At 38.9% G+C, this 27386-nt stretch overlaps 1 long non-coding RNA gene across 4 annotated transcripts in view; it reads left to right on the top strand.

Annotated features, from left to right (window-relative positions):
• The first annotated feature begins 14171 nt into the window (after nt 1–14171).
• Nucleotides 14172–27386, top strand: part of LOC132484405 (uncharacterized) — a 185798-nt gene continuing 172583 nt past the window's right edge. Inside the window, exons 1-3 of one of the 4 annotated variants that reach the window (XR_009531180.1) lie at nt 14196–14760; nt 21386–21547; nt 25187–26452. This is a non-coding gene — a long non-coding RNA (uncharacterized LOC132484405). Of the gene's footprint in view, nt 14761–21385; nt 21548–23285; nt 25153–25186; nt 26453–27386 lie in introns of those variants that run through there. The other 3 variants (XR_009531177.1, XR_009531179.1, XR_009531178.1) reach the window with 3 other exon arrangements.

Raw genomic sequence — 27386 nt, 5'->3', positions numbered from 1 at the left:
GAATTCTACAGCTTCAAAATTCTTAGGATAACTCAGTGATCTTAAAGAGTCTGGTGCAGAAAGGATATGTGAATTAAATCACAGACCACTGTCTGACCCTTCCAGCACTAACACCCCTTATTCCTGGTTCTAATATATCACAGAATACTCAAGAGGAAGGTTTTGAGTGGTCAGCAGAAATATGGCTCCAAAGCAGCCACATGGAAAAGAAATGTTGTCATCTCTGATCCACTTTAAAGTTGACTTGTCTTTTACACATAAACCAGATTCAGTGTGAATTCTGTTCTGCTAAATGTTAGAGAATCTATTGGAGGAGTGTGGCCAATTCTTTTGAATTTTTTTCCTCTCTGACTTTTTGTTTTTTTAACATCTTTATTGGAGTAGAATTGCTTTACAATGCTGTGTTAGTTTCTGCTTTATAACAAAGTGAATCAGCTATACATATACATATATCCCCATATCTCCTCCCTCTTGTGTCCCCCTCCCACCCTCCCTACCCCACCCCTCTAGGTGGTCACAAAGCACCGAGCTGATCTCCCTGTGCTATGTGGCTGCCTCCCACTAGTTTGTGTTTTACATTTGGGAGTGTATATATGTCCAAGCCACTCTGTCACTTCATCCCACCTTACCCTTCCCCCTCCCCGTGTCCTCAAGTCCATTCTCTACGTCTGCGTCTTTATTCCTGTCCTGCCCCTAGGTTCTTCAGAAGAATTTTTTTTTTCAGATTCCACATATCTGTGTTAGCATACGGTATTTGTTTTTCTCTTTCTGACTTACTTCACTCTGTATGACAGTCTCTAGGTCCATCCACCTCACTGCAAATAACTCAATTTCATTTCTTTTTATGGCTGAGTAATATTCTACTGTATATATGTGCCACATCTTCTTTATCATTCATCTGTCGATGGACACTTAGGTTGTTTCCATGTCCTGGCGATTGTAAATACTGCCACAGTGAACATGGTGGTACATGTCTCTTTTCGAATTATGGTTTTATTAGGGTATATGCCCAGTAGTGGGATTGCTGGGTCGTACAGTAGTTCTATTTTTAGTTTTTTAGGGAACCTCCATACTGTACTCAATAGTGGCTGTATCAATGTACATTCCCACCAACAGTGCAAGAGGGTTCCCTTTTCTCCACACCCTCTCCAGCATTTATTGTTTGTAGATTTTTTGATGATGGCCATTCTGACTGGTCACAGAAAGAACTTTGGCATGGTGTTCATCATCTAACTTATCCTAACATGCAGACATTTATGAGAGTAAAGTCATGTCTTTGCCAGAGTGGGTTGCTTATCTGGGCAACTGGGTCAAATCAAGAAGGGCAAATGTAGGCTGCCAGAGTAAATAAGGAGAGGAAAAACAAAAGAACGAGCCATACCATTCATCACTGATTTTCCCCCCAATATTCTTAGCCTCCACCTATCTCCATCTTACTGGTAACACAGGAACTAGACTGAACTATCAGGTAAAAGGTCTCTACAGAAACTGAGGTAATATAGAAAATTAAAAAAAAAACATAAAATTGTAAACTTTCTTCCTAGGGCTAATTGAGATGATACTTCAATAATAACATAAGATCAGGTGAGGTCTAAAGAAATTTTAGAAACCCTGGATACAGTAAGAAAACATCTGTTCGCCAGCATCCGAATGTTAGAGAGACACCAAGACATGTGGGCCAAGTTCTGGAGAGAAGGGAAACACAGATGCAAGCTTGACATTTGGTGCAGCTTTTCTCCTTGGGGCATTTGCTGATTCAAATGTTACAGCCTAGGAGCTGAAAAGCCAAGGAGTTCAAAAGACTGTAACCACAGAAGCCAAATGGCAAGAGCTCAAGCTAAAGGCAACAACTAATGGAATGACAAGCTACACGTATCCTTAGCCTCACAGGGCTGCGGGAACCATTACATTTAAAGCCTAACAAATACAAGGGTAGTTGGGAATAGGGAGAATCCAAACTTTCACATGGTTAATTCCAAAGGGCAACACCACCCGTAGAGGAAGGACAAGACAGAAATAGAGCACCCTTCACACAGATGGAAAAAAAGGCTTTGAATGAGCTCCAACTGAGAATGGACTAAGGTTTCCAGTCCCTATAGTAACTGTCTGCCATGGGCAAAAGGAAATCTTTTCAAGAGAACAATAACAACATCCAGAATGTGGAGGTATCTTTACAGTTTCCTAAAATAAGTTAAGCCCAAATTTAATATAAAAAATAATTGGACATACCAGGAAAAAGACTAAGTGATCAAAAGCTCAAAAAAGAGAGAAAGAAAGAAAGAAAAAAGACAATATAAATAGACACAGGAGGACAAGAGTTAGTAGGCATTGGTTAAAAAACAAAAGAAAAACAACTATGATTAAACAAAGAAAATAGACACATGGCAAATAAGCATATGAAAAGATGCTACACATTCCATGTCATCAGGGAATTTTAAATTAGAATAAGGAGATACCACTACACACCTATTCAAATAGCTAAAATCCAAATAATGAAATACCAAAGTTGTTGATGATGCAGAACAACTGAAATTCTCATTTGCTGCTAGCAGGGTACTTGGCAGTTTCTTACAAAACTAAACATACTTTTACCATACAGTGATCTAGTAATCATGCTCTTTGGTATTTACCCATAGGAACTGAAAAGTTATGTCCGCATAAAAACCTGCACATGGATGTTTATAACAGTTTCTTTCATAATTGCCAAAACTTGAAATCAACCAAGATGTTTTTCAATAGGTGAATGGATAAACAAACTATGGTATATCGGTACAAAGGAATAGCATTGAGCAATAAAGAGAAAATGCTATGAAGCCATGAAAAGACATGGAAGAAGCTTAAATGCATATTGCTAAGTGAAAAAAGCCAATCTGCAAAGGCTACATGCATATTATATGATTGCAGCTATATGAAATTTAGGAAAAGGCCAAAGTGTGGAGACAGTCAAAAGATCAATGGTTGCCAGAGGTTGTGGGGAGGGAGAAAAGGATGGGTGAAGCGCGGAATTTTAAAGGCAAAGAGACTTCCTGTGTATGGTTCTGTAATGGTGGATACAGGTTATTGCACATTTATCAAAAATCATATAATGTACAAAACAAAGAGTGAAGTCTAATGTAAACCATGGACATTAGTTGGTAATAATGTATCAATATGGGTTCATTAACTATAACAAACATCTTACGCTAATGTAAGATGTTAATAATAGGGGAAACTGGGTAGAGAGCTAAGGAGGTACGAGAACTCTGTCCTTTCTGCTTAATTTTTCTGTAAACCAGAAACTGCTCCGAAATAGTCTGTTAATTTAAAAAACAAATCTAGACCTGCATACATAACTTGCACGTAAATCCAACCACAGCAGCATTATTCATAAGAGCCCCAAAGTGGAAATAACCAAATGGCCATTTACTGTGAATGGATAAATGAAACATAGTAATATCCACACCATGGAATATTATTCAGCCATAAAAAGACATCAAGTACTGATGCATGCTACAACATGGATGAACCTTGAAAACATGCTAAGTAATTGTATGATTCCATTCGTATGCAATGTCCAGTCTAGACAAATCTGTAGAGACAAAGTAGATTAGTGGCTGCCTAGGGTTTGGAGAAATGGGGGAGTGAGTGACCTATAATAGATTCTTTTTCTTTGGGTGGGTGGATGAAAGTTCTAAAATTGATTGTGGTGGTAGATGCATAACACATTAAATTGTACACTTTAAATAATATGGAAAGTAAATTATATCTCAATGAAACTATTATTTAAAATTATGATTAATGTATTAAAAGAAGGGCAACATGTACAATTTAAGCAAAAATTATCTGTGAAATGCAACCAAAAGAAACTTCTAGAATTAAAAAAGTTGAAATTAAGCACTCAGAAGATTGGTTGAACAGTACCTTAGTCAAACAAAAGAAAGGAATACAAATGTCAATTAAAAAATGACTACACAAAAATTTGGAGGGAAAATGATGGAAAACAGAGAAATAAGTACTTAAGACCTATAGAGTATATGTGAAACACTGTGTCTAGCCAGCCCCAAGTCACACAGCCTAGGAAGGAGACACACAGCCTACCTGAATCACAAGGACTTCTCCAAAGTAAAAATGAGGTTCTGAGGCCAGAAGTGGAAGGAATGAATTACAAAGGAAAAGAACAATGGTAAACTATAATGTGGATATACATCAGTAAATACATAGGTTCCCTGGGGTTGTGATCTGGTACAAACAATAAAAAGAAAAGAGATAAGACTCATAGTAGAGGCTGCTAGATTCTGCTGAGGAAAATGCCCAGGGAGGGAAGAGTTGATTTATTTCATTATTTTTTTAGAGTCCACATATAAGTGACATCATGCACTATTTGTCTTTGTCTTATTTCACTTAGCATAGTGGCCTCCAGTTTTATCCATGTTGACTTAAATGACAGGATTTTCTTCTTTTTTAAGGTTGAATAATATGCTATTCTCTATATATACCCTATTTCCTTTCTCCATTAATCTACTATGGCCACTTAGGTGGTTTCCATACCTTGGCTCTTGTGCATAATGCTACAATAAACATGGGAGTACAGATATCTCTTCAAATTATGATGATATTTCCTTTGGATATATACTCAGAAGTGGGAGTGAGGAAGAACTTATGACACAAATCGACCATATGTAAAAGATGTTGTAGGAATGAAAAAGTCTGAACACCTAGAAGGAGTGTGGAGTACTTGGAAAGGTCATTGTTCAAGGTCATACATAGTTTAAAGTTATGACATTTCAGTGAGCCTGTGTGCATGAAGGCTTGCTTATATTTGGGGATTTGAATACAGTGCAAAGAAGTGTTGCTACATTTTCGATCAACATCAAAAAAAGGGTGGAAATGTTTTTTTCTTTGATTATGACACTGCAGGAAAGGAAGCCTAGAATTCTAGGCCCACTAGAATTTTCCCTGAGGATAGTGCTAATTTAGGAGAAGAAGAAGGATCCAAGGCTATAGAACAACTTTGAAAGCAAAATAAGCCTGCCGAGTCTTCACCCCGTGTATGAGATGAAGTTTTCATGGCACATGATGAAGTGGCCACGACACAGCCGGCAGAGCTCGTTGAGTTGTGGAAAATGGCTCTTGAAGCTACAGGAAATGGACAGGAGACATAGAGACGGAACAAGGTAACTGCCAAAGAGTGGAAGGACAAAAGTCATCCAGAGAAAAGTCAAAACTAGAGAAGAAAAGCAGTCAACGTGACAAAGAGAACCAAAAGCTTGCTCTTTACAAACACCAATAAAATAAGCAATATTTGGCAAATATGATAGAGATGGGACTAGCTAAAAAACAGAGAGCATTTTTTTTTTCATTACAAAAGAATACTACGGTAGCTTTATACCAACACATCTAAAGATCTGGACAAAATGGCTGATGATGATTATTATATGCAGCCATTATTTACTCCTGTTTTGAGTCGAGAATACAAGAAGCTTTATGAAAATAGAAAACATAATCAAAGATATACACCTTAGAAAGACATCAGTTATTTTCCAATATATATAAAAAGTTAGAAGAGTCCTAATACAAAAACCAGATATGGGGCTTCCCTGGTGGCGCAGTGGTTGAGAGTCCGCCTGCCGATGCAGGGGACACAGGTTCGTGCCCCGGACCGGGAAGATCCCACATGCCGCGGAGTGGCTGGGCCTGTGAGCCATGGCCGCTGAGCCTGCGCGTCCAGAGCCTCTGCTCCGCAACGGGAGAGGCCACAACAGTGAGAGGCCCGTGTACTGCAAAAAAAAAAAAAAAGAAAGTGAGTGACAACTTAAATGATATATGGAATATTTTGCTGACTTACAAGAGCATGCATAATTAAATATGACCCAGTTGAAATGTTAATTTTATTTTAATGTGTATGTTGGGATGGAGTCTTCAAGGTGCCAGAAAACAAGCATTCATCCATGCTGTTTGGAACTGCAGCACACAGACACCTTCAGTTACCAGTTCTGTTCATGCCACAGAATCATCTTCAGAAAACAGACTGTTTTTTATGGACCTAGTATATATCTTAATTAGTTTGAAGAATTCCCCAAATACCTGTTAATATGTAGTGATCCAATTCCAATCTGGCCACGTCCTGTACCAGTGACACAGCACATAGGAGTTTCATTTCTCTTTCTTTCTCCGGGTTGTTCAGAACCCAACGAAAGAACAATGGAATGGCATCAAAGAGATCAGGGTTCTTGTCCCAGAGTTACCATAAAATAATAGTGTCCTCTTGGGAAAATTATAGTTATTCTAGGCCCCTTTCCTTTTCTTTACTTTGACAGAGCTGCACTAGATGACCCCAAGTAACATTGCACTCTTTGCAGTAGTAGCTTAGATGTTATTGGTTTTCTGAAACAAATGAAGACAATGACACATGAAACTGTGCCACATCTCTGTAACTATGTTTTCTTAGAGTTGCCTCCATTTTACAGATGATAAGATGGCTGAGCACAGAAGTAGCTGTCTTGACCAGAGGTTGCAGAGTAGATGGAACTGAACCACAAGTTTCCTTCTTTCCTGAAGCTCACTTAGCCAAAACATAGGCTTCTGAATATTAAGCTGTAAAGCATATTATCAGTATGCTTTAAAAGAAGCGGTTCTTCTAGGATTTCCAATTAATAGCAGGAGGTTTTGAAATTCTTCAAAGATCATCTAATTTTGTGAGATTTACAGCTCAATTTTCCTGTCAAGCAAGTTGTATTAGTGCCAATCATCTGAGCTTCTGGATGCTTCTCTGAACTTCTTGAAGTTTTCTTCTTGCTATCTGAAATTCATGCCAGATAAGCCTTTTTCTAGAGCGCATATACAGACTTGTGTATTTTTATACAGAAAAGCAATGCAGTGAGTCAGGACGGGGGTTAAGCCCTCATTCTCAGAGTGGTATTGAGCTCCTGGTGAAATATAATCATCATTTCCTCAGAATCGAAAAGCAGTTATCTCTAGTTTTTAATCCCATTAACTATTTATACATTTATGTATGATACATGTATTTATTGTACCTACTAGGTGTGTTCTCTTTGGGAAGTACAAAGCTCTTTGAGATATAGGTTGTTCATTTTTTCGTTTTCCCACAAATACTGTGACCTTTTGAGCAGGAAGGTCTATATTTTACTAACATCTAGAACCAGCAGTTATCACGGTGTCTAAGATGTAGTCAATAAATATGAAATACATAAATGAACACATTTTTAAGGAAGGAAATGAACAAATAGAAATTTTTCATTTTCAGTCACAAAGCAACCAGAGACATAAAAATGATACAGACAACGAGTGCTACGGTCATTCAAATAAGGCATAGAATAGATACAACAAGGATCTCCTTATTGGCACAGGGAACTCTACTCAATATTTTGTAATAACTTATAAGGGAAAAGAATGTGAAAAAGGAATCACTGTGCTGTACACCTGAAAGTAACACAACATTGTAAATCAACTATACTTAAATTAAAAAACAAACAGACAGACAACAACAACAACAACAAAAAACCCGAAAGAGGTCATAGAAGTTTTTATGAGATTCCATAAGAGAAGCCAAATGAGGACGGGCGAGACGGCTTTTGAATCAATTCAGAGGAGAGGTCACAGAGAAACTTGTCTTTGACCTGAACTTGAGTTTCCATTAAGATTGCAACACAGGGATATTACAGATGAAGGTAATCACATAAACTTACTACACTGAAACTTGCAGAGGTTATGAGTGTTGTTCAAGATCCCAAAGCAAGTGCATTGTGGAATCAGAATTTTAAGTGAGACCTAATGAACTAAAAACAAACAAACAAAAAAAACAAACCTTTTCTGTGATACCATGTTGCCTTTGAAGTCGTTATTTTGGTGGGTTGGTAGAAAGTGGTTCCCGTGTTTCTGGCAGCAAGCAATGACTAGTTCTGTCCCCCCAGCGGCCCCCCACCCCCGAGTTGATCCTCAAAGTTCCCTTTAGAATGGACTTGCTAAAATGCAGACATGCAAGTATTCATGACGCCTGTGTCCAATCATTTCTCCTGCCATTGCCTACTTCACTTCTGGATTATATGAACAATTCACTGTCTTCATTTATGCTTTTCCCTCCTCCAAGAACTCCTTTCTCCCTATGGGGCACCTGGGAAACCCACTTCATTTTTCAAACCTCAGTTTACATATTATGTCTTTTGTGCAGTCTTCTTTTTAGTGTTGTGATCACATGCTCCTTTTTGCTACCCTTGCACTTCTGCATGCCTGATTGTTGCACTCGCTACACTGTATTGTGATTGTGTTGTTTACATATATCTGTGTTCTCCTGGGCAACATTCCTTGGGGCCAGGGACTACCATTTTTCATCTATTGATGTTGCCTTAGCATGTTACTTGTTGCGAAGTAGTTAGTTATAAAAATGAGATTTGTTTAAATTGAAAATTGTTATGTACATATTAGTCATTATCATTTACAGATATAACAGGAAAAAATATTAATGCTGGTGCTGAAAGTTCACTTCTAGTAAATGATGGTGGTACTTGACTTCACTTATATTATTTTCCCCACTATTTTATATCTTTCTACCTGATATCTCTTCTTTATTCCCATCTCTTTCTTTATTACTAAACCAAGAAAAACAGGGATGAGGGTAGGGCTAGGCCATACTTGGCTGGAATAGTAAAGAAATTGTGTGGGGTTTTGGTGAGAAAATCCTGAAGCATACAGGTCTGCATCTTCCTTTTATTTTTATTTTTTTTTGCGGTATGCGGGCCTCTCACCATTGTGGCCTCTCCCGTTGTGGAGCACAGGCTCCGGAGGCGCAGGCTCAGCGGCCGTGGCTCACGGGCCCAGCCGCTCCACGGCATGTGGGATCTTCCCGGACTGGGGCACGAACCCGTGTCCCCTGCATCAGCAGGTGGACTCTCAACCACTGCGCCACCAGGGAAGCCCCTGTTTGAAGTTTTTTGATAAATTAGATTTGATAACACAGTTTTATAAAAACTTAGTTTGGACATTTCTGAACCTCTTTTTTTGTTTCCTTATGTAAGAAAGCTGCTTGTTTAGGGTTAATACTAATTCAATGGGGGTAAGATTTACACAGGACCAACCCTAACATTCATAGTGTGTGGCACAGGAAACAACTTTGAATGGCCATTTCAAGGAACAATATACTTAAGTGTATACAATGAGTAAAATGGATGAACTACACAAATTTATGAGTTGAAAACCATAGAATCATAGAATTTTCTCACTGTAAAGGCTCTTACTTTTCCAACTGCTTAACTTCAACCTCTGTTAAAGCACTTCAGTAACAGGGAGTTCTTGAGTTTAAAATGCAGTCGGTCCATTTTATAGTTGAAAGGTTCTACTTGTCAAAATATTCATCCTTTTATCAACCTAAACCTGTCTACTTGGTCTAAAATCTTCAGTGTGGGACAGTCTAAACCCTTTTTCATAGGACAACTCCTAAAATAGTTTAGAGCGACCACCTACTTCTCTCCTGGTCTTGCTTCATGTCATCTATTCCCAGTTCCTTCAATTGCTTCTTATTTTAGATTCCAGACACTTTACTGAATACACTTTCTTCAGTATAATAACTCATTTGCTGAATGTGATATTTTAAGCCTAAAAGGATTTGTTTACTGTTTTCTGTAAAGAATTAAAACATAAAATGTCCAATCAACCAATAATTCTTCACCTAACATGATTCATATACACCAATTGATATGGAAAATTTAAAAACTCAAATTACTTCATTCTTAAAGAGTGATCATAGTATGTCCTTATTTATAATGTACAGGAAATATGAATTTTCTTTCTGTGCATCTATAACAGTGCCCTCTTGCAGGGTACAGAGGATCCTCCATTGATGCTGCCTAATGATGTGTATGTGATATCCTGATATTTACTAAGAAGTTAGACATTCAGGAGGATTTTTTGTTCCCAGCAGACATACACATATGAATTTTTCTTCTCTATTTTTGTGTGTTTCTAACTTCTATTATTCATCTATTGGCACTTAAGTGCATTCACCAAACTGCATCATAAACATCAAAGTAGATTACTTCACTTTTCCTTTTATGAGATTATTATACTTATCAACCAATATCTGAGCCCTTAATATGGGCAAATCATCCTAGCCTGTTAAGCACAGAGGTAAAGAGCATGGAGTTGAGAGGGCACACACCAAGATTTGAACAAATTACTTAATCTCTCTAAGTCTTCATTTTTGTATGTGAAAAATGAGAATAATTACAATGATTGAACTCATAAGGTGGATCGTAGAAAACATCTAGGTGCTACGTGCAAAGAGCTTGTTTGACTACCTGGCAAATATATCCATTCTTTATTAACATGATGGTGATGATGTTGATGGTGATGATGATGATGATGCAGCTACCAGCAGGTGTCCTTATTAGGTTGGTAAGGATGGTGAATAAGCCACAAGATCATGTCTGTGAACATTTGCATTCTAAGGCTACACTGCCTTTGCCTTCCCAACTCTGGCTCCACTCCTCATCTGTTTAAACGTCTCCCAAGATAGCTCAGGTCTTCTCCTCTGTGAAGCTATTCTGAACTACTCCTCTAGAATGAACTTAAAATACATTGCTTGCACTTATATTAATTTATATCAAGTACAAACTTCTGCAGTGGAATCACTCATCCTCCGTCAACCTTATATGGACCTTTACCTCCAACCCTGATACCTAGCAAATCCTTCCACTACATTATAAATTATTAACCATAAGGTTTAGCATGTTCTCTCTTCCAAGGTATTTAGAACTTTAAAGGAGAAAGAAGCCTGCCCAAGTGGACAAAGCTAACACTTATCAAGCATGAGCTCCCAACATTTGCACCAGACAATTTCACATCATCTCATTATAAACTGACAATAATCTTTGTGAGGTTGGGGTCCTAACCTTCTTTTTACTGTGGATCCCTTTGACAATATGGAGTAGCCCATTTAAAGAGTCTTAAAATAACACTTTTAAATTCATAAAATATAATACATAGAATCTCAAAAGAAACGAGTTACTATGTTTTAAGTGCAGTCATTAGAATATTTTCAAAACCAAATTTGTGATATAGAAACGAATGGGTATTTAAACTCATTAAATAACGAGATACAACAGAGACTCTATTAACTACTATACTTAAAAATAGTGATGTTGGGGAGGTGGGTTCACAACTCTGATACATGTGTACTGAAATTGAACAATTAAATAAATAGATGGTGGATGGTGGTAGCCACATTTCTCAATATTGAAGTATGAATTTACAGATAAACAAGAGGAGAAGGCTAAACTAATCTCAGCGTTAATGCATTATAGTTGCAGACATCAGTATACACTCAGCTCAATATAGATATAGATAGTTATATATAGAAATATTTACTGATATGTGTATATACATGGGTTAGTATACATATATATTTCTTTGTTCTCTCAGTTAAGAGAGCCTAATCAAATAATAGCCCATTAGCAACAGCACATCTAGAGCCCAGATCTTGGTTTCTATTACTACTCTCCAATAAAAGGAATCAGGGCTCCTCAGAGAAATGACTGATTCTAGGACTGGGGCAGGAAATACACAAAATGAGCCTGGAGCATCTTGTGGTACCAGAAAGTCAGGAAGTGTTAAACACACACACAAACATGCATGCTAAACACAGATACACAGACACACACAAACTCACACACCCCAAGGGGAGTATGTCAAAGGAGCACAGGCACCAAAAGCAAACGCTCCCAATGGCCAAAGCTGGAACAATTCAAACAACAAAATAAAGTAGTATTGGATTATAACCCAAAGGATAAAATAGATATCCATGAGTCTATACTGATATAAATAAATATCAATAATTGAATAAATTAATGTTTAGCGGAAAATAGACAAATCTGTGTGGAAGAATTCCAAATACTTTATGTACATACTCTGTCCTCAAGGAGGTGGATCATAACTCTCCACTCTTTGGGTTTGTGCTTCACATAGTGACTTCCTTCCAACAAGTGTAGTGTGGAAGGGGTGGAGGAGTAACTTTACAGTGGAGAAATCTGAGACACGACCTCAGCCAGGTTATCAAGGTCAACATCAACAGGCAAATCACGTTGATAGCATGTACCCTTGATAAGATGTTATAAAAACGGCACTTTATCTGGTTGTCCTCCCAATAAACCATAATCCCAGTCTTACCATGAGAAAAGCATTGGACAGTTTACATTAGTGAGGTATGCTACAAAACACTTGATCACTGCTCCTCAAAACCATCAAGGTTGGGGCTTCCCTGGTGGCGCAGTGGTTGAGAGTCCGCCTGCCAATGCAGGGGACACGGGTTCGAGCCCTGGCCTGGGCAGATCCCACATGCCAGGGAGCAACTAAACCCGTGCGCCACAAGTACTGAGCCTGCGCTCTAGAGACCGTGAACCACAACTACTGAGCCCATGTGCTGCAACTACGGAGGCCCACGCGCCTACAGCCCGTGCTCCACAATGAGAGAGGCCACTGAAATGAGAGGCCTGCGCACTGCAACCAAGAGTAGCCCCCGTTTTCCGCAACTAGAGAAAGCCCACGCGCAGCAACGAACACCCAACACAGCCAAAAATAAATAAATTAAATAAATACATTTAAAAAAGAAACTGTCAAGGTTATCAAAAACAAGAAAAGCCTGAGAAACTACCACAGCCCAGAGGAGCCTAAGGGGGCTTGATAACTAAATGTAATGTGGTGTCCTGGATGGAAGCCTGAAATGGAATTAAGGACACTAGGCAAAAGCCAAGGAAATCTGAATAAAGTACAGACTCTGGTTAATATTATTGTATTAATATTGGCTCGTTAATTGTAAAAAAGCTACCACACTAGTGTACGGTGTCAATAATAGAGGAAATTGGGAATGAGATATATAAGAACTCTGTATTATCCCCTTAATTTTTTTGTATATCTAAAACCATTCTAAAATAGATATAGTCTATTAGATAAAACAAAAAAGGTAATGATGAGTTGATTGTAACATCAGACTAGTGATACTTTGAGATAACTATAAAAACTGCCTTAGGAAATTGTCTGTGGTATCTGCTGGGGATATAGTCACAGGTACTCCTAATATTATTGTGGTTTGTTGTCTGCATTTAGATTTAAAGGACATGCTAAATACTAAATTGCAGCTAGAGGTTAGTGAAATTAAAGATGTAATATTCCCATCCAGATTCCACATACACTTTGATACATATTAAGAATCCCCTGCTCTTTGGTGAGGTCTAATTTTATGAAAGTGAAACTCAGAGAGATGAATTAGGTTGTTCCAGCTTTTAAAAAGCCCGCATTCTAGGGTCAAGAATTCTTACTGAGCCTTGTTGAAACTGTTTGCTACACTACCTCCTAATTTTGGAACTGCTAAACAGAGAGTTGGGAACTCTTCCTAGATTAAAAGTACTGCCTTGGCCTTGTGCAATTATACTGTTTAGGTTGCTGGACAAATCCAAGGATAAAACTGGCCTGGACCTAGTGATGGGCAATTCCAAAAGCAAGCTGAATGTGAGAAGTTCACTCACAGAGAACCCTAGTGTCAAAAAGCCTCTCTACTTGGGAATGGCTGAACACCGGGAAAATAAGCCCTGGTTCAGCTGTAAAGAGAGCACATCCTTGGCCTTTTTTCCCCCTTAAGTCCGGAAACTGATGATCTGGTCAGCTTAGGAGAGGGAGGGAGGGAAGGAGGGAGGGAGGAAAATGAGAGAGAGAGAGAAACCTGTTAATAGGTGGTGCCAATTTAAAGAGAGAAGGAAAGGGTTTCTTATATACGTATATGCTAATATTATTCCTAAAGCCAATTCTGATAAATCCTTCGGGAAAGAAAGAGATGCAGCCACCTGTTAATGTGGCTTCAGCTTCTTTGTTTCCAAATGTTACAGCGGTCACCAGACCAGCCATTCCACTTGGGGCGGGGCCAGGGGGTTAGAGGGGGAACATCTGTCCACTAAGGACACTACTGAACAGCAACAAAATCTTGGGGCGACCCCTCTCTCTTTCCTCGAGTGCTTTCGCTAGCCGGTCCTACTTCCCCACTCCTTTGGGAGTTTCCTGTTCCATTACGTAGGCAAGAGGGCGGGCGAGAGGTCCCAGCTTTCCTAATTGTGAGTGGTTTGGCTGGGTGTGTACGTGCGAGTAACTGTGTGTGTGTGTGTGTGTGTGTGTGTGTGTGTGTTGAGGGAAAGTGGAGCTTGCTACAGGGGCTTAGAAAAACTAGTCGCCAATTTAAAATATTTTCGGAGTGTTTGAATGATATCTTCAAAGCTAATCCCACTCTCAAATTCAGCGAAATGAACAATACAGATAAGGAAGATGAAGAGGGTGGAAAACCCACACAGCGGAATGGAGCTGTCCATGCCGCGGGAGTGACAGGGGAGCGCTCAGAGGTAAGGCGCTCTGCAGAGAAAGTCACTCTGGCTCTTCTCTCTCGGTCCACCAGCCGGCGACGCTTCTTCTGTAAAAGCATTCCTAGAAAATAACCCTACAACCGGGAAGGGTAGCGATCTTTGAGCGCAGTTTCCAGGAGCTGGTCCCCGCAGCAGGGAGAGGCCCCTCTCCCCCCGCGGCTGGCGCGGAATGTGGCGATCCGGCCCGGCGCGGGGGATGACTTCCTGCGGCCGGAGCTCGGCGGCGGGAGCGGCGGGAGCAGCTGCTGCAGCTGGCAGGTGGGGTGGGGGCCGGCCGAACTGACCAAGCACAGACCCGGCGCGGCGGCACTGCGGCCCCGGGGCAGCCGGCGCGGGGACATGCGCTGATTCGATCCCTCCGGAGAAGGTAAGCAGCCCGGCTATTATTAGCCTCGGCCACACTGCGCGGTGCTTTCTGCTTGGTTAGTAATGGGGTTTGTAATACAGAGGGAAGAAGGGGAATATCCCTGCCGCCTTCTGCAATGGGAAAAAGAGCAGCAACTGGAATTGAAATATTAATCAGCCAAGTGCTTGAGATTATTGGAGGAGCGGTGTTACTGGGCAAACAAAGAAGGCGGTCAGCCTCTGTAATCTTAAGATAATCAACCATTGCTGTGCCACACTCGCTTCGATATTGAAGAGGATTCCGAATGTAAAATAATTTGAGTTTCACTTTTACGTTGCTACCTTCAACCTTCGCTTGGTTAATTTCTGGTTTGCGAGCAGCAGGTTCTTGTCAGCAGCCTCGAGAAGTAATCGGAAATCTTCCCTCTCCTTTTGCCTTCCTCAGTCTTCTCCCTTTCCAGTTATTAGAATGGGTCTGCACATTTCAACGTCAAACACCCACTTCAATACTGAACCTTTAGAAAGAATCTCAAATTAGAGGAGAAACTTACCTCCTGGAGTTCAGCTTGGGTTGAGCAGCACTTGTCCCCACTTCTCCCTTCATTTACCATCTTCTCTTGTCAATCATTTCATTGATTCCCCCACCCCCCACCCCGGGGATGCTGTGCTCATTAACAAGCCAGCTCTTGTCAGCTCCTGTCCACCACCTCTGTTCCCTGACTGATTTTTCAAGGACCCAGAAAGGACATGGCCTTATACCATGTTTGGACTATTATCTGTGTCCTTCCCCAAAATGCACGGCATGAAAAATCCTTTCAACCCAGTACCAACATGGTTTCCGATAACTCCCTTCATTGTAGTCACTGCAGCTACCAGATGGGTTTCGAGGACAGCAGAATCTGTTGGGGTGCGAGAAAGAGGGCTATACCTACATATTTTGCTCCACGTGCCTAAGAATAGGTGGAAGTAGAAATGCAAATGTCAGTCTGTCCCGTTTTTCTTGAAGCTTTTTTAGTCCAGCTAGGTTGTGAGACACCTAGCTGGGTAGGGTATGGGGCAAGTCCTCCTGCAAAAGCAAGCAGTGTGTTTGTCCTAGGATTCCCCCAATAACCTCAAAAGAGATTCCAGAGAGGCTTTTCCCACAGGCAGTCAGAAAGCCAGGGGAGGTGGCCAAGGTAAACCTCAGGTTATTTGGGCATCCTCAAGTTAGTCTCCCCTTTTAGGGGTTCTGACCTAGGATTTCCCCACAAACGCTTTGCTGCTGAGCTCAAGTGCCGATTCTTGTTGCCCACCTAGGGATGTACAATTGAATGATATTCTGTGAAATGGTGAAGATTGCTATGGTGGGGATTACAAATGTGCCACTTCACCAACAGAGAACAGTTGCAATAAGCCAGACTGTGTGGTGTCTGTGTGCCAATATTCCATTTAAAAAGAGATTTGTTATCTTTAAATCTGAAATTAAAGAGACAGTTTGACTCAAAAGGCCATGGATTTTATTTTAACAAATTAAAATAGGAGACCAATGAAAAAGAGGTCCAGGGTTTATAGCTAACCTTCTTACCTTCTTTTTTAAATATTGCTTTAGAACAAGATACTGGTTCTGAAAAATCATGTTACTTCTATTATATATCGTTCTTGTTTTTCTGATTACAAATTCTCTATTTATAGATACACTTTGGAAAGAGTTGAGTTGGTTTCTTTGTCTCTATCTTCAGTATATGAGGCAGAAGGAGTGGAGGGGAGTGGGCAAATCCCACTCCAAATGGCCCCCTCAGAGAACTGTTCCCCGGACCATGCAAACCTCTGGACCGATATTGTTTTGGCTGGTTGTTATTATTATCTTTAAATGCGGTTTGGGTTTGAAATATTAAATTTTCAATATTCTAAAATTTTGGCTCAGGCACACCAACTAGAAGAGAGAACAAAGAACAAGAAGAGCAAAACTATTTTCCACCTTTCTTACCTAATTGTAAAATATTTAATTATATGAATAATTATTCTGAATAATAAGTGAAAAACATATTAAAATAATAATTCATTTTTTAGAAAGTAGCCCAAGGTTTATGAAATACAGGTGAGTGCAATTGATCTTAAGTACAGTAAAAATTTCTGTAATTTTGAAAGGTGTTTTTATGTTGAGTATTAGTACATGAAAATATGCTAATGATGGTTAGAAATTGAAATGTCTGTTACTTTGTTTCTGAAGAAGCTGAGTTCTTTGGCAAGAAATGGGTCAGGATTAGGGGACTGGAGCCGCCAAAGCCGGCATCATACCTGCCAGTGATTGTATAGGTGAGATGAATGCATGAAGTTATGGATTAGGGTTGGAGAAGCCTTCTGGGGAAGAAAGAAAACAAGATAGAAAATAGAATTTGTTATTTTAGTGCAACTAAGATAATTAAATTTAAGGTATTTCTGAATTTGGACTTCGTTATATTTAAACAATTTCTGAGGAAAGTTTCTAAATTCCAAGCCCTAGGTAGAAATAGTTGTATGGTTTCCTAACCGAAACTAATTTATGACTCTATTTCCTTTGTTAAAAATGTTTCCCAGAGAAAGGAAAAATTAATTGCCCCGTGTTAAGGAGGAGTAATACCAAATAGAAGGATGTATTCTATTAGTTGCTAAATGAACTGTAGGAACTTTTTTGTAGATATGACAAGATAGAATTGAAATCAATCTGTTGCTTTCCAATCACGTAAAGAAAAACATTTAGTCTGGTGGGTGGTCAGTGTTATCAGTAATTTAAGACTTGAGTACCCACTTAGGATTCACAAAGTTGCCCTCTCTTTACAAAAGGCATTTTCTGGTGCTGCATTACTGCCATTAGCTACAATTGAAATAGACTTATCCTGAGATTTTGAAAAACAGAAAAAGAAATAGTAGGATTAATAAGGCTTTGCCTCCACTGAGAATGGGTAGAAAAAGTGCTATTTTGAAAGTCATCAATGGCCTCTTAATTGCCAGATTTCTGCGCTGTTTCAACCTGCTCTTTATGTCTTTATTTTTAAGCTCTCTTCTAAGTTCTTTTTTAAAAATTTCACTGCTTAGTGTTTTATTCACTAAAATAGCATTTTTAATTGAAGTATAGTTGATGTGTAATATTATATAAGTTACAGGTGTAAAATATAGTGACTCACGATTCTTAAAGGTTATACTCCATTTATAGTTATAAAATATTGGCTATATTTTCTGTGCTATGCAGTATATCCTTATAGCTCATTTTATAATAATAGTTTGTACCTCCTAGTCTCCTATCCCTATATTGTTCTTTTTTTAAAAATTAAATACTTGTGTTCAAAAGTATTATTAATAAGTAATACATAAAGAGATATCTCTTTATCTAGTTTCTCACTAATCCCCTTAAATTACCTCATGACCAGCCTAGAACAAGTGCTGTTTATTTCTAGTTTGTGCCTCATGATATCACGACTATATGTCTTCATTTGTTCCTTTCACTCACCCTGCTACACGTTGAAACCTTGCTCACAGCATACACTGCCTCTTCCATGAACCCTTCCCCATACCCACCTTCCTTCTCATTTCAGATGTGTTTCTCCCTTGTCTAAATGCCTGTGGCACTTTCTATTTTGGTCTATCCTTTAGTTTGAACATGATTTGCTGTTGTAAAATAACCCTAGGGAGCAGAGTCTTTGACTAACAACTTTTTATTACCTGAAACTCATAATACAGTGCCTAGCTATGTATATGCAAAGTAGATGTTCAGCAATTTGATTTTAGTGAAGAAATTAGCTATTATTTTCCAGGGGTGTATATCCACCTACTCTAATATCCAAGTTAGGCTCTAAATAGTGTGTGCAGGTAAATTTTAGTTTAAAATCCCTATATAATAATATACTGAAAGTACATTCAAACAGTTATATTCAACAAAAGTTATTGTGAGCTTACATGCTCTTAAGTGGATATTGGCTCATCCGTATCAAAAAGCATAGTAAGCATTACAAAAGAAAACTTTAAAGAAGACATTGTACCAGCTTTCAGTATGCTTTCATTCTACTGAAAACAAGTAAGCAGGGGAAGATGTCTTGCATAAATAAGTACTAGTCTTAAAGCGCTCTGCTAGGTACTTTCATCTCTGGTGTATAATTTCATCCTTCTACTATATGCTAATTTTACACTGAGACTCAGAGATCTTACCTAAATGGCAGAGATTCTTTCCACATTCACATGCTGTTCTTTGAAGTGTTAACGAGTGAAGGAAAACTATAAAAACATAATCAGAGTAGTTTAAAATGGTTTTGTGGTCAGGCTTTCCAGTGCTTTTTAAACTTTTGGGTCTTAACATCCCCTTTAATAATTCAGTAAAGGCTATGCGTCCACTCCCCAAGTACATACACAACACACACACATAGAATTTTGCCTGTAATTGCAGGTGTTCGCGGACCTAATAAAGCCCTCCTTTGCAAATGCTTTAAGGACATCTACGCTGGGCTCAGTTTTTCTTTTTGCTTGTTGTATGCTTAATATTTATTTTTGTACCTATTAAAATTAAACAAATTGTTATCTGTTATAGATTGAGATATAAACCTAAGCAGCTTCGTACTTTACAACTTTTCTTTTTGCATTTTTGTATTCTGTCCTCTCTCACACAAACACACAAATTTATATAAATGAGATCAAATAATACTTTTCTGTGAAGAGAATGCTTAGAATTTATTCTTAACGATTTTTCTATATATCACACGTCAGTGTTAGCTGTAGTCATCATGTTGTACATGATGTCCATAGTATGTATTTATCTTACAATTGGAAGCTTGTACCTTTGACCATCTTCCTCCAATTTCCCCTCCCCTGACCCTCTGTCTCCTGTAACCACAGGTCTGATCTCTTTTTCTATGATTGTTTTCTTTTTTTTTAGGTTCCACATATGAGTGAGATCATATAGTGTTTGCCTTTCTTTCTCTGACTTATTTAACTTAGCATAAAGCCTTCAAGGTCCATTTCTGTTGTCTCAAATGGTAGCATTTCTTTGTTTTCTTACCGATGAATAATATTTCACTGTGTGTGTGTGTGTGTGTGTGTATACATATAATACGTATATATCTATAAATATATAAAACAACCTCTTTACCCATTTGTCCATCAATGGGCACTTAGATTGTTTCCATGTCTTGGCTATTATAAATAATGCTGCTATGAACATGGGGGTGCAGATGTCTTTTTGAGTTAGTGTTTTCATTTTCTTTGGATATATTCCCAGAAGTGGAGTTGCTAGATATATGTAGTTCTAGTCTTAATTTTTGAGGATCCTCCATACTGTTTTCCATACTGGCTTTACCAATCTACAATCCCACCAACAGCACAAGGCTTCCCTTTTCTCCACATCCTCACGAGCATTTGTTATCTCTTGACATTTTTGAGGATGACTGTTCTAACAGGTGTGAGGTAATATCTCAATGTGGTTTTAATGTGCATTTCCCTAATGACTAGTGGTATTGAGCATCTTTTCATGTACCTGTTGGCTTTTCGTGTGTCTTCTTTGGAGGAATGTCTATTCGGGTCCTTTGCTCACTTTTTTAATTGGGTAATTTTTTTTTTTTTGCTATTGATTTGTATGAATTTTTAATTTATTTTGGATATTAACCCTTATCAGATATATGGTTTACAAATATGTTTTTTTGCATTCTATAGGTTGTCTTTTCAATCACTTTGTTGATTTGTTTTTGTTTTCGTTTGCTGTGCAGAAGCTTTTTAGTTTGATGTAGTTCCATTTGTTTATTTTTTATTTTGTTGTTTGTGTTTTCAGTGTCATATCCAAAAAGTCATTACCAAACCCATGTAATGAGCTTTATTCCTATGTTTTCTTCTGGCAGTTGCATAGTTTCAGGTCTTACATTTGAGTCTTTAATCCAATTCAAGTTAGTTTTGTGTATAAGATATTGGTCCAATTTCATTCTTTTACATGTGAATATCCAATTATCCCAGGGTTCCCTTGTATGTAACTTCTCTCTTTTCTCTTGCTGGTCTTAAAATTCTTTCTTTGTTTTCGACTTTTGATGATTTAATTGCAATGTGTCTCAGAGTAGCCCTATTTGAGTTCAACCTATTTGGGCTTGTTTGGACTTCATGGATATGGATGTCCATTTCTCATCCTAGGTTTGGGAAGGTTTCATCCATTATTGCTTTAAATATACTTTTTTTCCCTTTCTCTCTCTCTTTTCTTGTTCTGGAATTCCCATACATGAACATTGTTTACTTTATTGTGTCCCATAATTTCCATAGGCTTTCTTCACTCTTTTTATTCTTTTGCTTTTTGTTCCTTTCACTGGGTAATTTCTAAAGTCCTGTCCTCCAGTCTGCTGATTCTTTCTTCTGCATGGTCGATTCTACCTTTGAAACTTTCTATTGAATTCTTCAGTTCAGTTATTGTATTTTTAAAATCTAGTGTTCCTGTTTCTTTGATGTTGCTACTTCCTTGTCAAACTTCTTGTCTTGTTCATGCATTGTTTTCCTAATTTCACTTAGCTGTCTGTGCTTTCTTGTAGTTCACTAAACTTCCTTAGGAGGATTATTCTGAATCCTTTGACAGTTCATAGATATTCTCTTTTTTTTTTTTTTTTTTTTTTTTTTTTTGCGCTGTGTGGGCCTCTCACTGTTGTGGCCTCTCCCATTGCGGAGCACAGGCTCCGGACGTGCAGGCTCAGCAGCCATGGCTCATGGGCCCAGCCCACTCTGCGGCATGTGGGATCCTCCCGGACCGGGGCACGAACCCGCATCCCCTGCATCGGCAGGCGGACTCTCAACCACTGCGCCACCAGGGAAGCCCAGATCTTCATTTTTTTAAGGTCAGTTATTGGAGTTTTATTACTTTCCTTTGGTGGTGTCCTATTTGCCTAATTTTTGTGATCCTTGATTCCTTACATTGGTATCTGCATATCTGAATAATTGGGCTCTTCCACCAGACTTAACTGGGTATTATATTCAGTAGTAGTAGTACATGGGGCTATGAATTAGTTTCCTGGCAGAGAATCAGAGCTTGTATAGGACCTGGCTCTGGACAGGACTCAGAGCCTGTATAGTTCATTGTTTGGGAACCCAAATCAGGCCAGAGTGTGCACTTAATTCCCTGGTCAGGTGAGGGCAGTGGTTTTGCCCTGCAGAAGGGGGAGGCCACAGGCTGTGCTGTCTGTTCAAGTGCCACTGTATCTAGGGCTGTTTAATGGGCTGTACAGCTTCCCATGTTCTCTGGTTAGGTTCCCCAGTTGGACGTGCTGAAGGCTGTATTCAGTGATGAGTAGGGCTATGAATTAGATTTCCTGCCTGGGTGCAGCAGGAGAAGCAGCTCTAAAGCCAGTAAAGCTCTTTGTTGTCTTAACTCAAGCTGATCCACACTCCACGTTCTGTGGCTGAACAAGGCCACTGGCTTGGCTTTGCAGACTATCAGCTCTGTCTACCCTTCTCTAGGCTTGAGCACTGCTGGGCCGCACAGTTTCTAGGAGTTGTCACCAATCCTTCTAGTCAGATGGGCCAGGAAGACACTCTCCACAGCAGATGGGATGGGGCTAGTCCCAGTTCTTTTGCCTGGGTGGGATGAGGAGGGACCACTCCAGGTGACTCTTAATTTCTCAAACAGGCTCCCCAGTTGGGAGGAGCTGGGAGCTCCTCTCAGCCTTGGATATGAATTAATCTCCCTGCCTGTGCATGGTACAGGATCCCTCCACACCTGATACTGGCTCTGCTTTGTACCAGAGCCAGTGATGAGCTCTGGCTGCCTGCCTCTTGGCTGGAGCACGACTGGGCCAAATAGCTTCCAGGATTTATTGCCAGCCCTTTTGGTCAGATGGCCAGAAGACACTCTCCACAGTGGGTGGGCTGTGACTCTGCTCTTTCCCTGGGTATGGGCAAACCAGGTTCAAGGGCCAGATGCATATCAGGTGGATCTGTACCCTGCTGAGTTCCCCGGTTGTAGTGTCCCACCAACCTGGCTCTGTAGATAAGCAAAGGTGCCAGTTGTGATCACTACTTGGGCACTGCAGGTATGAATTCCATCGGTCACAATCCATGTGCTGGCTGTTGCATGCCCCTTCCCCCTTCATCACTAAAAGTCCAACTTTTAGTGGTCAAACCCTGCAGATTCCCCTGCAATCCCAGTGGAGCAGATTAGAGCAGTGGCTCCCACAAAGCAACCCCAATGCTAGTGGTGGTGCTTGCTGTCCCCCAGTTCTCTTCCCCTACTGGAGGAACCAGAGGTTCAGGGGAGACCTCACCCATGGTGCTCCACTGGCTTGGGGGAGGGGCAGTGTGGTCAAGCTCCTTTTCTCACCCTTCTAATGCAGTCTGTCTTGGTCTCTGTGGTGCACGGGGGTGCTTCAGCCTCACCTCCATGTTCTAGGATTCTCTCAAATAGTGTCCTGTTTCCAAATAATTGTTAGTTGTTCCTCCTGTGGGGGGCGTGGAGCCAGGAAGGACCTTGGTGATGTCACCCCACTCTGGGCTTGCTTTGACAATATGTGTGTCCTTTATAGCCCAGACATTTCTGGTACTTGAAATGAGGTTCTCCTTTTATTGTTCTCCCTGCTTTAGGACCTAAACTGGGAGCTCTTCATTAGCGCTGGCACAAAGGCTGCTGAGATGAATAGGAAGCAAGTGCCAAGGAGGATAGTGAATCAAAGAACCTTGATTCATGGAAAAGGAATCCCAGAAGGAGCTCTAAACGTTACACATTCCAAAGGATTTATTCAGGGTTTTCCAATCAAAATCATTTTTACAAAAAAGAAACAGTTCTCAGACTTCGAGTAGTATACTGCCAAGTATGTGGAAGAACATTGCCAGCAGTTGAGTGGTGTGGTCTGCTTTGAAATATATTCAGTTTGCTTAGGATGGACATATGTCTACTTCAAAGTTACTATTTCTTTCTAGTAATGCTGTCTACAGTACTGTATTTGCTTTTGGCAAGTTAAGAAAACAATGACATCCCTCCCAGGTTCTAAAACAATTACCAGCATAAAAATACATTAAACTTTTTAGCTGATACTTAAGGAAACCAGTACTAGCTAGCATTCCTACTGATGCTAGTATTCAAAGAGAGGCGTGACAAAACCATTAATCTAGAAAACACCAGGTTGGAAAGATGGAGAGAAAGAACTCAAGAGGACTACTTAAGCTGTTGCTTTCTTTACATGTCCCCAAATATGATAATAACCATATAAGCTCCTAAAATAAGTGCAATTTTATGCAAACTTCATAGTCTGCCTAGTATGAGGTAAATTTGTACTTTATTTTATAGTATATTTTTATTTTTTATTTTGGTAAAATGTCCCATAATGTAAAATTTACCATTTTAACCATTTTTAAGTGTATCATTTATTGGTATTAAGTACATTCACAATGTTGAGCAACCATTACCATTATCCATTTTAAGACCTTTCTTGTTATCCCAAACAGAAACTGTACTCACTAAACAATAACCCCTTATTTCTCCCCTCCCCTTAGCCTCTGGTTAACTCTATTCTATTTTCTGGGTTTATAATTTGCCTATCCTAACTACCTCATATAAGTGGAATCATATAATAGTTGTCCTTTTGTGTCTGGCTTCTTTCACTTAACATAATGTTTTCAAAGTTTATCCATGTTATAGCATGTAGCAGCATTTCATTCCTTTTTAAAGCCATACAATGTATAGTGATTTTTAGTTGCAAAACACTTTTAGTACATTGTGTTTCTATTATATTAATGATATCTAGCATATATCACTACCATATTACCTTTAGTAGATGCCCAGTAATGTGTACTATGAGTGAGCCATAATTTCATTCAGTCAAAACCCATTGATAAACATTTATTAAGTTCCAAACAGTTTTATGATTTCAAGAAATGTGGTAATGGACATAGAGGTTCATGTCTTGATGTCCTGGAGCTTTTGCTTTTGATGGAAGAATTCTTGGAGTGGCATGGAATGGTATTGTTGAGTCAGAGATTATGCAGAAACATTTATCATTTGAATACATACATTGACTATAAAAACCATCAACTTCTTCAACAGATAATATTCCTGTATTTTATGTAACCATTTATGACTATCTTAAAAATGAATGCAAGTAATGTAAGGGAATCCACTTAATGTGATTTGAGCAAGGAAACATTCTCACTTTTTTCATTTCTAGTTCATGGAAGAAAATTCCTATACACAAGTATTGAAATATTTCAAGTCTCTGGATCACACATTTCATCATTTCAAAAATATTACAGAGTACATCACGGATGTCAGTCAAGTCTTGTAACAGCAGTGTAGAAAACTAGTAACATTTATAGCTAGTTTGTTTTTAAGCTTCAGCAATGGATCAATTCTATCCAGCCTAATCTGTAATTTTAATTAGATTAATTTTTAAAATAAAACAGATTAATTTTTAATTTAAAAGTATTTTTAGTTCATATTTATGTACCTGCATTATGGTAAATCTTTTATTTTGTTGTTTTTTTCTTAGTTTCTCTTCAGAGTATCTTTGAAAATTTATTTTTAAACAGAATAATTAAAGCCCAAAGATGAGAATGTCTCATTTAAGATAAACTAAAGAACGTTGGAAGAGCTGAAGTATGAACACAATTGGCACAACTTTTCACCACCCTCCTTAGAAGAAGACTGTTTTGATTTGCATGGTCCAAGAAAGGAGAAACAGATAACTTGCTGGGGATTGCATCCTGCTTTACTTAAGTTAGACATTAACAGGCTAAAAGGGCAAGGATGAAGCAACATGTTTATAACATATTTTTGAAAGGCTACTTAAAGGTGAAGGGTGGCAAGAACACAGACAGACACACCCTAGACATTTCACGACAGTATTTTAAGGTATGCCTTTTCTTTGGTTGATAGGGATGGAGGGACCTATTAATAAACATTTCTCCTATTTACTTTTGTCTTTATTGCTGTCTAATCAAACCCTCATTAAAAAACAGACATAAAACAAATAAGCATTCTGACTTTTGCCTGAATAAGCAACAACAAGCTCACATCTTAAACAATGGACTGCAATGGCTATGAGACTGAGGATCCTTGGTCATTGCAACAGTAGCAGCAACACAACCTGCTTTGTTCCTTCTGTTGTATCCTGCGGAATCTGAGTAAATAGAGAGAAGTCAGTGATACCTTTAGTGCCATTTCTTACACTCCTCTCCATGATCTTTCACACTCAGGTTCTCTGGTCATCTCAATGTAGTGAAAAACCACCAGGATGTTAATACCCTCTATCCATTCACAAAACTTAATGCTTCTGAGACTTGCAGAAATAATGTTGAATCTGAATTGGTGGTACCCAATAGAGTCACTAAGAATAATCCGTCAGACTCACCAAATCCAAATTCAGATTTAAAGGCCATCAAATTTTAAAGATAATGAAGATTTTAAGATTTCCATATTTATTATATATGGTCATATGTAAAAATTTAGAAAAGTAAAATTACATGTATAGGTTTTTAATTATAAGCTATATTCACGGGAGAATTAATGCATTTTTAAAAGGATTCATTCTGAAAAGATTACATTAGCACTTTTTTTAAACCACTACCCTCAAAAATAAATTGTGACAAATCATTGTTCACCCAAGTTTATGTCTCATCTCAAGGAAGTGAGTTGTTCTTGGGGAAATTGCTTTCATCTAATTTGTGCTTTCCTGCAGTGGATCAAGCTGAAATGAAATGGGGCTGACATTCTTAACTATTATTACGCGCCCACATTTACCGGAATTACCTAATGATCAGTACCAAAGAGTTTTATAATAAATAAATATGTATGTACTGAGAGTCTCCACTGATAAAAGTTAGTTGAGACATGGCTGGTGATCCCATAGAAGAGATATCTAGCTTATATTTCTTACATCATCTCCATAGTAGAAAGCAATCCAGGATTGCAAAGCAAGGCATGAGACAGTAGCATCTGGTGTATTTTATAGATGTTTAGATTTCTAGGGAGCTTATTCGTATTACATATTGTGGTAAGCACTCAAATGTATACTGTTACTTTAAAATAGTAAAATATCAAGACCGTACAAATTCCTGCAACTTAAATGGTCAGTTTGGTATTTGGCTTTATGATAGGCATCTGCAAGATATTTATTAAACAACCAAATGAACCAATACCATTTAATTTTGAAAACTGCCTTCCTAATACAAAAGAATTGGTATTCTACACAAGTTCCTTGTGATTATTTTTGTAGGTGTGGTGGGAATGAATTATGGATGGCACTACCCTTTCTCCTGTTTCTTGTCTGAGGTTTTGGTAAGGTGGAAATTAGAGATGATGGACCTTAAAGTTTGAGCAGTTCAAGACACTCAACCAGTAAGTCAGAAAGAGAAAGACAAATACCGTATGCTAACACATATACATGGAATCTAAGAAAAAAAAAAAGGTCATGCAGAACCTAGGGGTAAGATGGGAATAAAGGCACAGACCTACTAGAGAATGGACTTGAGGATATGGGGAGGGGGAAGGGTAAGCTGTGACAAAGTGAGAGAGTGGCATGGACATATATACACTACCAAATGTAAAATAGATAGCTAGTGGGAAGCAGCCACATAGCACAGGGAGATCAGCTCGGTGCTTTGTGACCACCTAGAGCGGTGGGAAAAGGAGGGTGGGAGGGAGGGAGACGCAAGAGGGAAGAGATATGGGAACATATGTATATGTATAAC

This window comes from Mesoplodon densirostris, chromosome 2 (genome assembly GCF_025265405.1).
Source record: "Mesoplodon densirostris isolate mMesDen1 chromosome 2, mMesDen1 primary haplotype, whole genome shotgun sequence".
Classification (NCBI taxonomy): Eukaryota; Metazoa; Chordata; class Mammalia; order Artiodactyla; family Ziphiidae; genus Mesoplodon; species Mesoplodon densirostris.
This window is presented reverse-complemented; position numbering and strand designations above follow the sequence as displayed.